The 14,299-nt window shown below is 41.8% G+C and overlaps 1 long non-coding RNA gene across 1 annotated transcript in view; it reads right to left on the bottom strand.

Moving 5' to 3' along the window:
• Positions 1 to 925: 925 nt before the first annotated feature.
• The window catches only part of LOC143976088 (uncharacterized), a 66,879-nt gene continuing 53,505 nt past the window's right edge, over positions 926 to 14,299 (bottom strand). The window contains exon 3 of the long non-coding RNA XR_013272503.1: positions 926 to 1,233. This is a non-coding gene — a long non-coding RNA (uncharacterized LOC143976088). The remainder of the gene's footprint in view (positions 1,234 to 14,299) is intronic.

Here is a 14,299-nt window from a genome sequence, read left to right as displayed (position 1 = left end):
GGGACAGTCAGTACATCTGTACCCCTATGCAAGCAGTCACAGACACTGATCAGCAATTTCTGGTGGCTAACGCCTAACACACATGTGTCAAATGTCAGGAGACTTTGGGCTGTTCAATAAAAACCAGCCAACATTCGGACCGTGTGCATGTCAGTCTCCAATGGACTGCGCTGACCAGAGTGTTCTGGCGGGGGGACCACCCCCCTTTCAGAACACAACAGTTCAGCGGGGGAGATTGCTGTACTAATAGTGGACTGTTAGTAGAGCTGACCAGAGCTGTCAGCAGGTTGAATGAAAAAAAAAACCTATTAGTGTGTACTAGGCTTAACCCTCAGTAAGTACTTTAATACCTGGAGCTGGAGCCACAGCTAAAAGGTCCCACCTCTTCAGTTGAGCTTTCACAGGCAAGTTTTCTTCAGGCCTTCAGCTCATAGCAATTCCCAGGCCCAGTAGTAGTAGCTTCTCTGGATCACACACATATGTCCCCTCCCAGGGGAGAAGCCCCAAGGGAGTGAGAGACTGATCAGATCCTTCCAAATCTTTATCTTTTCCCCAGCCATACCTTCTGGATCAGCCTCCTAGAGTTTGGCTAGGGTCATATAACTAATCATAACCTAGTGATTAATGCTCCCGTTCTATTGCTGCAATATTCTTCCAGCAGCAGACAGAAGCAATCAGCCACCAGGTTTAGGGAAAACCTGAAGAGACCTAAAAATGAATTGCAGATCAGTTGAATACAACAAAGCCATATACTAAATGTAGCCAACCCAGGGCAAGAGAGATATAAAGTATGCAGTGTATATATATATATATATATATATATATATATATATATATATACAGGAAAAACAACAATGGGACACGTGCTTACGATGCAAAAAATCTTCTTTTAATCCAATTTTTTAGGATTGATTACATAGCAGTATTCGCAGTAGCCACTGTACAGTTCCGAGCACACACTCGCTCTTCGTCAGGCTATCTCTGGCATGTGTAATCTCCTACTACTCACACTACCTTATAACTACTAACCCTCAACAGGTGTACTGCACAGGTGTGTAACCCAAATCACCTAATCGCTACAAATCTTAACCCCTTCATATTCAACCCACATCTGAAAGTCACATTTTGTCTTCCATATAAAGAGCGAACGATAAACATCGATATTCTTCATCAGAAAACCCAGTATGTCATGTTTACGAATTCCTCCAGTTTTGTATTATATCTGTCCAAAATCTAGGAAGAAATTGCAGTGTAAAAATAATCAATTGTACATTAATCCTAACATATACCGGTACATCAGAGAAACAAGTATAAATCATAATCCTTGTTCATACCATTTGGGCTTAATGAGTCTAATCTATTGATCCATCAAACTTCCCTCCTTTTAAGTTTCATAATTCGATCACCTCCTTGTGTATCTCTAGTGATTTCTTCCAAAACTATAAACCATAATTCACAATCGCTATGTCCTTTCTCAGTGAAATGTTTGGACACTGGTAGACCAGGTTGTTTATGTCTGATCGAACTGCAATGTTGTACTATTCTATCCTAATTTTTTTGGGTTGTCTCCCCAACATAAATTAAACCGCATGGACACAAAAGAACATAAATAACGTAGGATGATTGGCATGTATAGAAACCATTAATAGTCATTTTGTTTCCACGTCCAGGGTGTATGAAGCAATCACCTTTACACATTAAATGACATTGTATACAATTTAAACAAGGGTAACAACCCTTTCTTTTACTACCTAGAAATGTCATCTTAGGTGAATCCTTCATACCCCTATATTCCGATTTAACTAACCAATCCCGCAAAGTTCTATTGCGTTGGTAAGCCTTCAAAGGAAGTTGTTGAAATATATCCACCTGGGGATAAGATCTTTTTAACAACGGCCAGTGTTTCTTAATAATCAGAAAGATTTTCTCACTATAGCTGTTAAATTGAAAACTGAAAGGTAACCTAGGTTGTGAGTTCCTACAGTGTTGTTTATATGTGTTTCCATTCTCATTTATCACAAAATCTAATTCTCGCCTGATCAGCTCATCGGGATAACCCCATTCCGAAAATTTCCGACACATCTCCTGTACTCTTTGCCTCCTCACTGTTTCATTACTGACAATACTTTAACCCTGAATAGTCTGCTTCTCACAATGGATTTGAAAACATGTGGTGGGTGACAACTGTTAAACATCAAAAGCTGATTTCTATCTGTTGGTTTCACATATAGATCAGACTCAATTTGGCTATGATCAATATAGATCCGAGTGTCCAAAAAGGGAATGGAATCCCCACCAATATTGATCTTAAACTGAATACCAGGAAAACACCCATGATCATCTCATCGAAAAGCATCAAGGATTCGATGTTGCCCCGCCATATGACAAATACATCATCTAGATACCGCCACCAGGTGGCGCAATGTTGTAAGAATAATTCATTTTTGAAAATATATTTACATTCAAGTTCGTTCATAAAAGCACAGGCATATGGCGGGGCAACATTAGAGCCCATCGCAACCCCGGTTTGTTGAACAAAAAATTGATCTTTAAAGAGAAAGTAGTTATTATATAACAAAATGTGCAATAGGCTCTCGAACAGGGCAATCTGCGCATCCGAATACAAACCACTACTTCTAATGAGCCCTATCGCTGCATTGATCCCCGCTTGGTGAGGTATAGATGTATATAGGCTAGTTACATCCCATGTTACAAGAATCTCTCCTCCCTGACATGTAGAAACTTGTTTGATCTTTGATAGAAAGTGTTGTGTGTCTCTAATATATGATTTTGTTTTTTTCACTAAAGGGGACAGAATTTTATCTAGTAATTGTGCCACCGGGACAAAAATAGAGTCCCTTCCTGACACAATCGGACATCCTGGAGGGGACCGACAATCTTTATGAATTTTCGGTAACATATACAACAACGTAATCCGAGTATGAGATAGAAATAAAAAATCATAAAGATTGCGAGATATCAACCCATTTTTCAAAGCAGGCTGTAAGACATTCTCAGGTAGTTTTCCTGATTTTCCATGTGGGGTCCGTGGCAACTTTCTTATATAAGACTGATCACCTAACTGGCGGGTCACTTCTAATTCATACATTGTAGAGTCCATAATCACCAGGGAACCCCCTTTATCAGCAGGTTTACAAACAAACAATGTCCGCCCGTTTACTAAGACTTTTCAAAGCAAGTCTCTCATGTGTTGTTAGATTATTCGGTACATGATCTCTATAGTCAGTCCCGGTAACAAGATCTTTAATTTCACGGGTAACCTCATTAATAAATGTCTCAACAGGAGCATATGATGTGGGGGCAACCGATTTGGATTTGGTGATAAGAATAAACATTTTACAACTACTTTCTCTTTAAAGATCAATTTTTTGTTCAACAAACCGGGGTTGCGATGGGCTCTAATGTTGCCCCGCCATATGCCTGTGCTTTTATGAATGAACTTGAATATAAATATATTTTTGAAAATGAATTATTCTTACAACATTGCGCCACCTGGTGGCGGTATATAGACGATGTATTCGTCAATATTGGTGGGGATTCCATTCCTTTTTGGACACTCGGATCTACATTGATCATGGCCAAATTGAGTCTGATCTATATGTGAAACCAACAGATAGAAATCAGCTTTTGATGACAGTTGTACTCGGAGTCAATCTGTGGATAGTATGGAAAGGAACAAAGAGCAACAAAGAACATAGACCTGAAGTGTGCCGGGATCACGTGGTCAGTATGCCTAAAAAGGGGCATACCCAAGTATGAAATGTAATGAATGAAATGAAAAGAAAAAGGGAATGGGTGGGTGGGACACAAGAGCCAGCGTCCACAAGAGGAGGAGGCAGAGGAGGGCAGGCTTTATGCAGCCTGACTCCTCCTACAAACACAGGCTGACCTGTGGTCAGCTTACACTTGTACTCGGAGTCCATCTGTGGATAGTATGGACAGGAACAAAGAGCAACAAAGAACATAGACCTGAAGTATGCCGAGGTCACTTGGTCAGTATGCCTAAAAGGGGGCAAAAATAACACAGTAGGATGAAAGCTTAACAACCAGATTACACAGTGAATTAACGTCTAACCTGGGGTGGCGGCAATGAAGTATGTACTTAGCTGCAGAAGGGGGAGCACTAGGAAAGGCAGCAGAGGACCATCCCAGGGTTTGACAAATGTAGCTGGTATAAACCAACACCGAGCACCACACCTTGCTAAGCTCCAAGAACCTGATAACAGTGCCACCCCCGAAAGCTGCATCTCGTGAACATACAGATGTAACAGAAAAGCCGGGGTGCTAATCAGTTGATTGGCTAAAGTAAGCGAGACCCTGGGCCAGAAGCACCACTCCCCTGGCCCTAGGAACCGCAAAAAAGCCAGCTATAGCCCTGCCCTGAGCACCAGGCTGGTAACCAATGCACAAGGAGACCTGAGACTATGTCAGATACGTCAGGAAAATAAGACCCACAATGGGAAGTCAGCTGAGCACAGCAGGGGTTCTACTCTGCTGGATCACTGAGGATGGCTTCAATCGGAAAGCGCAGAAAATAAAACAACCTGACAGGTCATCCAACATGAAATGCTGAGACTCAACTCAATACGCCCTGAAGGTGCTGTGGGTCGATACGAGCTGGAAGAGGCCAAAAAACAGAAAAGCAAATAGGAACTGGATGTTAACCATCAGGACTGGAAACCTAGACCGGAAAGCCTGGAAAACATGGCAAGCAGTGACATGAGCCTTCCTGGTATTCCAAACAGAACCTAATGATCAAGGCTGCTGCATCAGCCAAATGGAAAACCAATCCATCACGAAACTGGAACTGAAGAGAAAGTGCGACACCGGCACCTGCTACCGAAGACCCAGCCTACTGATACCGGCCTATGCCCCCAGAGGGTTCCGGGATCCACTAAAGCCCCTGAGCCAGTAGAAACTGCTGGAGCTGCAAAAGGCTGCCTTATCAATCGTTCCATACTATTGCGCAACTTCTGGCAGATGCAGCTAGGAATTTTAAAGGTAGTGTGGAACGACACACAACTGGTCAGGAACACAACTTGCGAGAACAACGTGAGCAGACAAAGAAACCTGTGACAAGAATGTAACCTGCATGAAGGAAACGTGGCTGAACAGGAAACATGAGTAGCACGAGCTGATTCAAACGAGAGCAGCATAAGAACGGAGGCTGCAAGAAAACACCATCTGCATATGAGAGAATACCTGGGGACACGAGAGAAAACATGGGGACACGAGAGAAAACCTAGGGACACGAGAGAAACCTGGGGACATGAGAGCAAACCTGGGAAAACTAGAGAAACCTGGAAAAAGAGAGAAACGTAAATTGCATGAGAAACATAACATTGCATGAGAAACGTAACATTGCATGAACAAACTTACCTGCATTAGAACAAACTGCATGAGAAACGTGAGTTAGAATGAAATGTGAGCAGTGTAAGAACAGATGAGGAGACTTGCCACCGAACAAGCTAGTTAAAAACGATCACCTTAATCTGTTAAACCCATAGGTGTGATGGGTAACCCGCGGTGGAAGAACATGGACAACCCAGCTGTGTGAAACAACCAGAGAACATGATAGACAACTTGCCCATGACATAATAATCCCCCTGGTATCTGCTAAATATAAGGACGTGGGTGCCGAAATGACAGGACCAACAGCGCATGAATGTGAACCTAATGACAACACCATCGTGAGCCCGAGCAACGTGCAGCTCTAAGCCAGAAAATTAAAACGAACACTCAGGGCTAAGGTACCCACAAACCGTGGTGGGTAGTAGTATAGGTGTAAAGGTGAAAGTAACGTATGACATATGGACTACATAGTTACATAGTTAGTCAGGTTGAAAAAAGACACAAGTCCATCCAGTTCAACCACAAAAAAAAAAAAAATATATATATATATATATATATATATATATATATATATATATATATAATAAATATCATACCAGCCCATATACCCAATTCAATACCCACAGTTCATCCAGAGGAAGGCAAAAAACCCCAGCAGAGCATGATCCAATTTGCTAAAGCAGGGGAAAAAATTCCTTCCTGATCCCCCGAGAGGCAATCGGATTTTCCCCGGATCAACTTTACCTATAAATGTTAGTACCCAGTTATATTATGTACACTTAGAAAATAATCCAGGCCTTTCTTAAAGCAATCCACTGAGCTGGCCATAACCACCTCTGCAGGGAGTCTATTCCACATTTTCACAGCTCTTACTGTGAAGAAACCTTTCCGTATTTGGAGATTAAATCTCTTTTCCTCTAGACGTAAAGAGTGCCCCCTTGTCCTCTTTGTTGACTGTATAGTGAATAACTCGACACCAAGTTCCCTATATGGACCCCTTATATATTTGTACATGTTGATCATATCCCCCCTTAATCTCCTCTTATGAAGAGTGAATAAATTCAGTTCCTCTAATCTTTCCTCATAGCTGAGTTCCTCCATGCCTCTTATCAGTTTGGTTGCCCTTCCCTGCACTTTCTCCTGTTCACCGATATCCTTTTTGAGAACTGGTGCCCAAAACTGAACTGCATATTCCAGATGAGGTCTTACTAATGATTTGAACAGAATCAAATGATATCTCTCTCTCTGGAGTACATACCTCTCTTAATACAGGAAAGGACTTTGCTTGCTTTGGAAACCGCAGCTTGGCATTGCATGCTATTATTGAGCTTATTATCTACCAAAACCCCCAGATCCTTCTCCACTATGGATTCCCCCAGTTGTACTCCCCTAGCATGTATGATGCATGCATATTCTTAGCCCCCAAGTGCATAACTTTACATATCTCAACATTAAACCTCATCTGCCACATAGTCGCCCAATTAGACAGAGCATTGAGGTCGGCTTGTAAATTGGAGACATCCTGTAAGGACGTTATTCCACTGCATAGCTTGGTGTCATCTGCAAACACGGAAATGTTACTTTTGATCCCAGATCCAATATAATTTATAAAGATATTAAAAAGTAAGGGTCCCAACACTGAACCTTGGGGTACACCACTGATAACCTTAGACCATTCAGAGTAAGAATCATTAACCACTACTCTCTGAATTCTGTCTTTTAGCCAGTTTTCTATCCATTTACAAACTGATATTTCCAAACCTGTAGACTTTACCTTACACATGAGCCGTGTGTGCAGAACTGTATCGAACGCTTTTGCAAAATCCAAATATATCACTTCCACCGCCACCCCTCTGTCCAAGGTTTTACTTACCACCTCATAAAAAGAAATCAGGTTTGTCTGACAACTTCTGTCTTTCATGAATCCATGCTGTCTGTTGCTCAAAATATTTTTTTCCTGCAAGAACTCGTCTATGTGGTCTTTTATTAATCCCTCCAGTATCTTCCCAACTATAGAAGTTAAACTAACGGGTCTATAATTACTTGGTAAAGACTTTGTTCCCTTTTTAAATATAGGCACCACATTGGCCCTGGTACTATTCCTGTCATTAATGAGTCCCTAAAAATTAGATACAATGGCTTTGAAATTACAGAGCTCAATTCTTTTATGATCCGTGGGTGGATGCCATCAGGTTCAGGTGCTTTATCCACCTTTATTCTGTCCAAATATTTCTGGACCATATCACTTTTGAGCCATTGTGGACTACAGGCAAGAAGATTGTGGAACGACAATCAATTTACAACGAAACCTCAGCCCGTATGGACCTGTAGACGTGACAGATCCTGGATGTAAGCACCAGCTAACAGAAAAGCAGCGAACGAAGGGCAACGACATGAAAGGCATAAGACATGAAACGTGCGGCACATGGGAACACTTAAGAAACACAGGAAACACGTAAGAAACACGGGAAACACGTAAAAAAAAACACCAGAAAACGCAAGAAAACATGGGGAAACGTCAGAAACATGGGAAACATAAGAAACATGGGAAATGTAAGAAGTTGCATGAGACATGTAAATTGCATCAGATACGTACATTACATCCAACACGTAAATCGCATGAGAAACGTAAAATGCCTGAGAACCATAAATTTCATGAGAACCATAATTGCGTAAGAACTGTAAATCGTTTAAAAACCGTCAACTGCATGCAAAAACGCAAAACGCATGAGAAACACAAATTGCATGAGAAACGCAAATTGTATGAGAAAGCATAAAATGAATGCCTGCACCCCCACTGCTTGCTGTGGGTCCATCCTCAGCCTCTAGGTAATTACAAAATACATTAGTGATGCATGGGCTGGTAGAAAGAACTGGAAGCACATAGTGTGGGTGTGGGACACGGGTATCAGACACACACAAAAGTGTGTTGGTTGTAAAGACTCTGCTGGTGGCTTTGCTCTACAAGAAAGTGAAGATTCCATGAATGTCTTCTTTTGCAGGTTTTTCTTTTTAAGCAACAGAGCTGCTTTTAAAAAATGCCCCAAAACAAGTGCCCCGTTGGAAGATTTCCCCTCACCTCTTTTTCCGAGGACAACTCTAAATTTAATTTCCCCTCACTTGGTCACCAAGAGAGGTGAATCAACCCAATGGGGACACAGACAGCAATCTTACTGTGCCTTGAAAAAGTATTCATACCTCTTGAAATTTTCCACATTTTATCATGTTACAGCAAAAAATGTAAATGTATTTTATTGGGATTTAATGTAATAGACCAAGATAAAGTGGCACATAATTGTGAAGTATAAGGAAAATGATAAATGGTTTTCATAATGTCTTACAAATATCTGAAAAGTGTGGCGTGCATTTGTATTCAGCCTCTTTACTCTGATACCCCTAACTAAACTTTAGTGGAACCAATTGCTTTCAGAAGTCAGAAGTAAATAGAGTCCACGTGTGGTATTTAATCTCAATATAAATACAGCTGCTCTGTGAAGCCCTCAGAGGTTTGCTGGAAAACCATAGTGAACAAACAGCATCATGAAGGCCAAGGAACACACCAGAAAGATGAGGAATAAAGTTGTGGAGACATTTAAAGCAGGGTTAGGTTATACAAAAATATCCCAAGCTTTGAAAATCTCACGGAGTACTGTTCAATCCGTCATCCGAAAATGGAAAGAGTATGGCACAACTGCAAACCTACCAAGACATCGCTGTCCGCCTAAACTGACAGACCAGGCAAGGAGAGCATTAATCAGAGAAACAAAAGCAAAAAGGCGCCTCTAAGTGCAGAATTAAAAATATCCCAAAAAGGGTTAAAAACACTTACAGGATCTTAAGTAAAGGGAAGCATGTCATATGTTCATAGAGCAGATGGTCTGGCATCAGAGGGGTGCCCAGTATGTTATGAATTCCCAAGGATGTCAGTGTAGGAGGGCCAGCAGATGGACGCCTATGGCTGTAGAGACACTGGTAGAACGATCGCGCTGTCAGGATCAGCAAAGAACAGAGGATCCTGGAAATGACGTCAGCAGAGGGGGACAACAACCAGCATGCACCGCAAGCAGGAAACAGGAAATCGTCATCAAAATGGGACGCATTTCAGAACTACTGATTGGTTACTTCATCATGCCAATGACTACACGTTTGCCCGAGCATAACTTCTTATAATCTGTGAGCGGCTGTGGGTGGGGCTATGGGCGGGAGTGAAAATAAGAAGTAGTGGAATAATGCAAACGTTCTCACAGGATTTATGGACATACATAAACACAAAATAGAGCACAAAGACAACATAGGATAACATAAGATACAAGGTGTATCCTTTACATAGGGAGGGTAAAAACAAATATGACAGGACAAAAAATAAAACTTCAGAAATAAATTAAACCAGACTGCCAGTGGAGCCAACACATGGAACACTGCAGCGAGGTTACACATCACTCCCTAATAACAATATCATTAAGAGGGGGAAGAAGAAGGGGAAAAACTATTTCTTCAAAAGCACTAAAGTGGATAATAAAAAATAAAAGGAGTGCATCATATTGGGTAAAAAAATTATCAAATGTCAATATAATTAAGACGTGTGGGTATACACATGCATACGTGTGTACCCATGTATGCATAGGTGCAGCATATGCAAAAAAGGTCACATGTAGGTAATATATACGTGCACGGCATCCGTAATGCAACAATGCGTGTACATATGTTTGGGGAATAGGGAATTATGCACACCACCCACACACACGTTTTATATATATATATATATATATATATATATATATATATACACACACACACATGCATCCCATGGGGGGGTGAAAATGTAATTATCCAATGAAGGACACACCTAAGAGAACATGGACGCTATATAATATAATCAGCATAAATATGAAATGGGGATTCATATATTAAATAAGATAAACTTCTAAAGTATAGCCCTTATTTCAAACTCCTCATATAACCCTCCAGGAACCAAAACATTCAAGGAAAAAATCCAGTACATTTCTCTATGACAAAGCTTTAGAAAGCACTCAGCTGGAGGGAGGTCTCTAGGCATCGCCTCGATAACCTAAATCATTAGATCATCAGTTGATTTATTATGGTATTCGAGGTAGTGTCTAGGGACACTATGGGTGTCCAGTCCATCAGTAATGAAACATCGATGTTTGCCAAATCGCTAATGGCCTAATAGTTTGCCCAACGTAGAAGAGGCCACAAGGGCATGTCATACAGTAGACCACATGGTCAGAGGAGCATGTGTGAAATCTCTTGATAGGGTATGTTTTACCTTTCACACAGAAATCCTTCTGATGTTTCACAAAACGACAGGTCTTACATAAAGGTTTACAGCATTGGTACATGCCAGAAATGGCTAGAAAGGTGGGGAGAGAATGGCCTGGGGGTAGTGGTTTCTCTTTAAGTTTACTTGGTGCTACCTTACTTTTATTATTAGGGACTTTTCTGTAAGCAAACTTAGGCTTGTTGGATAGGACAGGGAGAAGGTACTCGTCCTGAAGCAACAAAGGCCAATGCTTCCGCACAATGCTCTCCATCTGTCTATGGCGGGAGTGAAATTGGGTAATAAATTGCAGATCATTCTTATTAGTATCACCATGAGTAGGAGGATGTGATGAAGGGGGTGTATCTTTGTAATGGGAATAAGCTATTTCCACAATGTCGGCTGGAAATTCTTTATCAAGAAATGTATCTTTCCAAATTTTACTCTGAATGTCATAATCACTACTTTTAGCACAGTTGTTTTTAAGTCTACAAAACTGGCTTTTAGGTATGTTATTGAGCCATTGGGTATGATGGCAGCTTTTATAATGAAGAAAAGAATTTCCTGCTGTCAGCTTACTAAATTTTTTTTAGCGTGGATTTCTTTGCCAACTAAGAACAGTCCCAAGGAAGGCCAATTTTTCTTTATCCATGACAGAGGTGAAATGTAAACCCATATTATTATTGTTGCGATGTGCAACAAAATCCGGAACTATGGATGCATTACCATCCCAAATGATGATCACATCATCTATATATCTTCCATAGAAAATGAAGAAAAAGGATTATTGTGCCAAATGTGCAAGGATTTCCATTGCCTCATAGTAAGGTTGGCATATGAGGGTGCAAAATTTGCCCCCATAGCTGTCCCATTAACCTGTAAGAAAAAATCATTATCGAATTTGAAATAATTATGTGTAAGGCAAAAAGAAGTAGCCTCTATGATAAAGGAGGCTTGTCTGGGATTAAGCATTGGGTCCTTGCACAAAAAGGATTGTATAGCACATAGTCACACATCGTGCGGTATGGAGGTATAGAGTGATTGAACATCTAGGGAGACGCAAAGGTAAGTGGGTTCCCAAGATTAAGGGGAGAGAAGTTCCAGCAAGTGGGTGCCATCTCTAATATATGACTGAAGGGATTGGGCAAGTGGCTGGAGAAACTGATCAACATACTGTGAGAAGCCACTAGTTATGCTTCCCATGGCTGCAACGATTGGTTGTCCATGGGGGTTAACCAAATTTTTGTGCACCTTAGGCAAGTGATAAAAATATGAGGTATAATGAACAGCCTTAACCAAGAAGGAGGCTTCCTGCTGAGTAATAATATGATCGCTAAGTGCATCCTTAATAAGGGCGGTAGCCTCCAGGGTAAACCGAGGCAGCAGGTCAGTCTTTAATCTGATATATGTGTTACTATCTGAGACAAGAGTGTAGTAGCCTCTGCGACATAATCAGCTCAGTTTTGTACAACTATGCCCCATCCTTTATCCGCAGATTTAATGGCGAGTTCAAAATTATTGGTTAGGGCATCAAGAGCTTTCTTTTCAAAGTATGAGATTGTGAGTTATCTTATTTTTACTTTTGGCTGATTTACACATATGCTGTATCTCTGCATATACGATACTATAGAAGGCATCAATGCAGGAGCCCTTGGAGTGAGTGGGATAAAACACAGATGTAGGTCTAAATTTGGTATTTTGAATAGGTGGAGAGGTCAAAGATGCTAAGTGTACAATATTTGGTCAGCCTCGGAAATCTCAGGGAGGGGAAGAAAGGTTGGATAATGATTACTGGATTCTGGATACAGTACAGTAATCCAGTAATCATTGGATAATGATCACTGGATTACTGGAAGATAGTTCTTCCAGAAGAGCCAGGCAGACAGAGTCATTATGGGTCACTGTATCACCACATGGGGGATCAGCAGGGAATTAGCCTTAGGTTAACGGTTGTTATTATGTTTGGTGGACTGAATATTTTAAAATCTTTTTAGCATAAGGCAGCAAATAAACGTATTCAAATTCTTGAATAGGAGAAAGGGATTGAGCTGAACAGAAGGTGCAAAATTAAGGCCCCAACTAAGTAATGAAATCTCGTCACTAGTTAGAAGATGAGTAGAGAGATTGAAGATCAGAGAAGCAGCCAAGAAGCCCATGATAATTCAGGAGGAACTGCAGATATCCACAGTTTAGGTGGGAGAATCTGTCCACATGGATAACTATTAATCATGCATTGCACAAATCTGGCCTTTGTGGAACAGTGAAAAGAAGAAAGCCATTGTTGAAAGAAAGACATAAGAAGTCCCATTTGCAGTTTGCGAGAAGCCATGTGGGGGACACAGCAAACATGTGGAAGAAGGTGCTCTGGTCAGGTGAGACCAAAATTGAACTTTTTGGCCTGAAAGCAAAACCCTATGTGTGGCAGAAAACTAACACTGCACATCACCCTGAACACACCATTTCTTCAGTAGGGGCAGGGAAGATGATGTGAAGATGGATGGAGCCAAATACAGGGCAATCTTAGAAGAAAACCTGTTAGAGTCTCCAATAGACTTGAGACTGGGGTGGAGGTTCACCTTCCAGCAGGACAACAACCCTAAACATACAGCCGGGGGGGGCGTATCCAAGATGGCGGAGTGACCAGATGCATATCCCGGAACTCTGCTGGGGAAATCTCCTAATTTTGAGTGAGCCATGTGGAGGAAATGGTTGCTGAGCACGATGGAGCCCTCCGCACATTGCAGTCTAAGCTGAAAACATTGGAATATAGAGCAGAGGATGCTGAAAATCGCTGCCGCTGCAACAACGTCCGCATCATAGGCCTAGCGGAGGGGGCTGAGGGGAAGAACCCCATGGTCTTTACTGAGGAGCTGCTGCGCTCTCTAGCGCCTACAGCCCAGCTATCCCCCTACTTTACGGTGAAGAGTGCTCACCGCATACCGCCACAGCCTGGACCTCTAGGTGTCCCAACCCACACATTTATCCTGCGGCTGCTGAATTTCAGAGACCAGGACGAACTGCTCAGAGCCTCCAGAATGGCAGGGGACATACCGTACAAGAACAACCGGCTCACGTTGTTTCCAGATTACTCCATGGAGACGTAAAAGCTTCACAGGTCGTTTGATGCAGTCAAAACTGCTCTCAGAGAAAGGAGAATTAAATACAACCTGCTTTTCCCAGCCAAGCTAAGAGCCATGGATGGTGAGACTGTGAGATTTTTTTACATCCCTTGAGAGGCAACACACTGGCTGGAATCTTTGACACCACATGGATGATCTACCCAGACTGTGAGTACATTCTATTTCAGGCTCCTTTTGTGTGACTGTTTAAGTTGGGCCAGAGGGCCTTTGTTTCCCGTGCGCCCCCAACGGGGTGCAGGGGTTAGTTATGGGAAAACATCCCTGCCTTTATGGAGCCTGACCGTGCACCTAACCTGTGCCTACACATAGGGGCAGTGCCTCATGATTACTCAAGAAGGATTTAGTTCCACAAACTATTGATGGTGGGTAGGGATGAGCTTCGAGTTCGAGTCAAACTCATGTTCGACTCGAACATTGCCTGTTCGCCTGTTCGGCGAACAGTGAACAATTTGGGGTGTTCTCAGCAAATTCGAAAAGCCGCGGAACACCCTGTATAAGTCTATGGGAG

The sequence above is a fragment of the Lithobates pipiens genome, unplaced genomic scaffold (assembly GCF_037356315.1).
Source record: "Lithobates pipiens isolate NorthernLeopardFrog02 unplaced genomic scaffold, aLitPip1_a1.2 Scaffold_13, whole genome shotgun sequence".
Lineage (NCBI taxonomy): Eukaryota > Metazoa > Chordata > Amphibia > Anura > Ranidae > Lithobates > Lithobates pipiens.
Note: the sequence above shows the minus strand (reverse complement) of the source record. Positions and strands in the feature narration are given on the sequence as shown.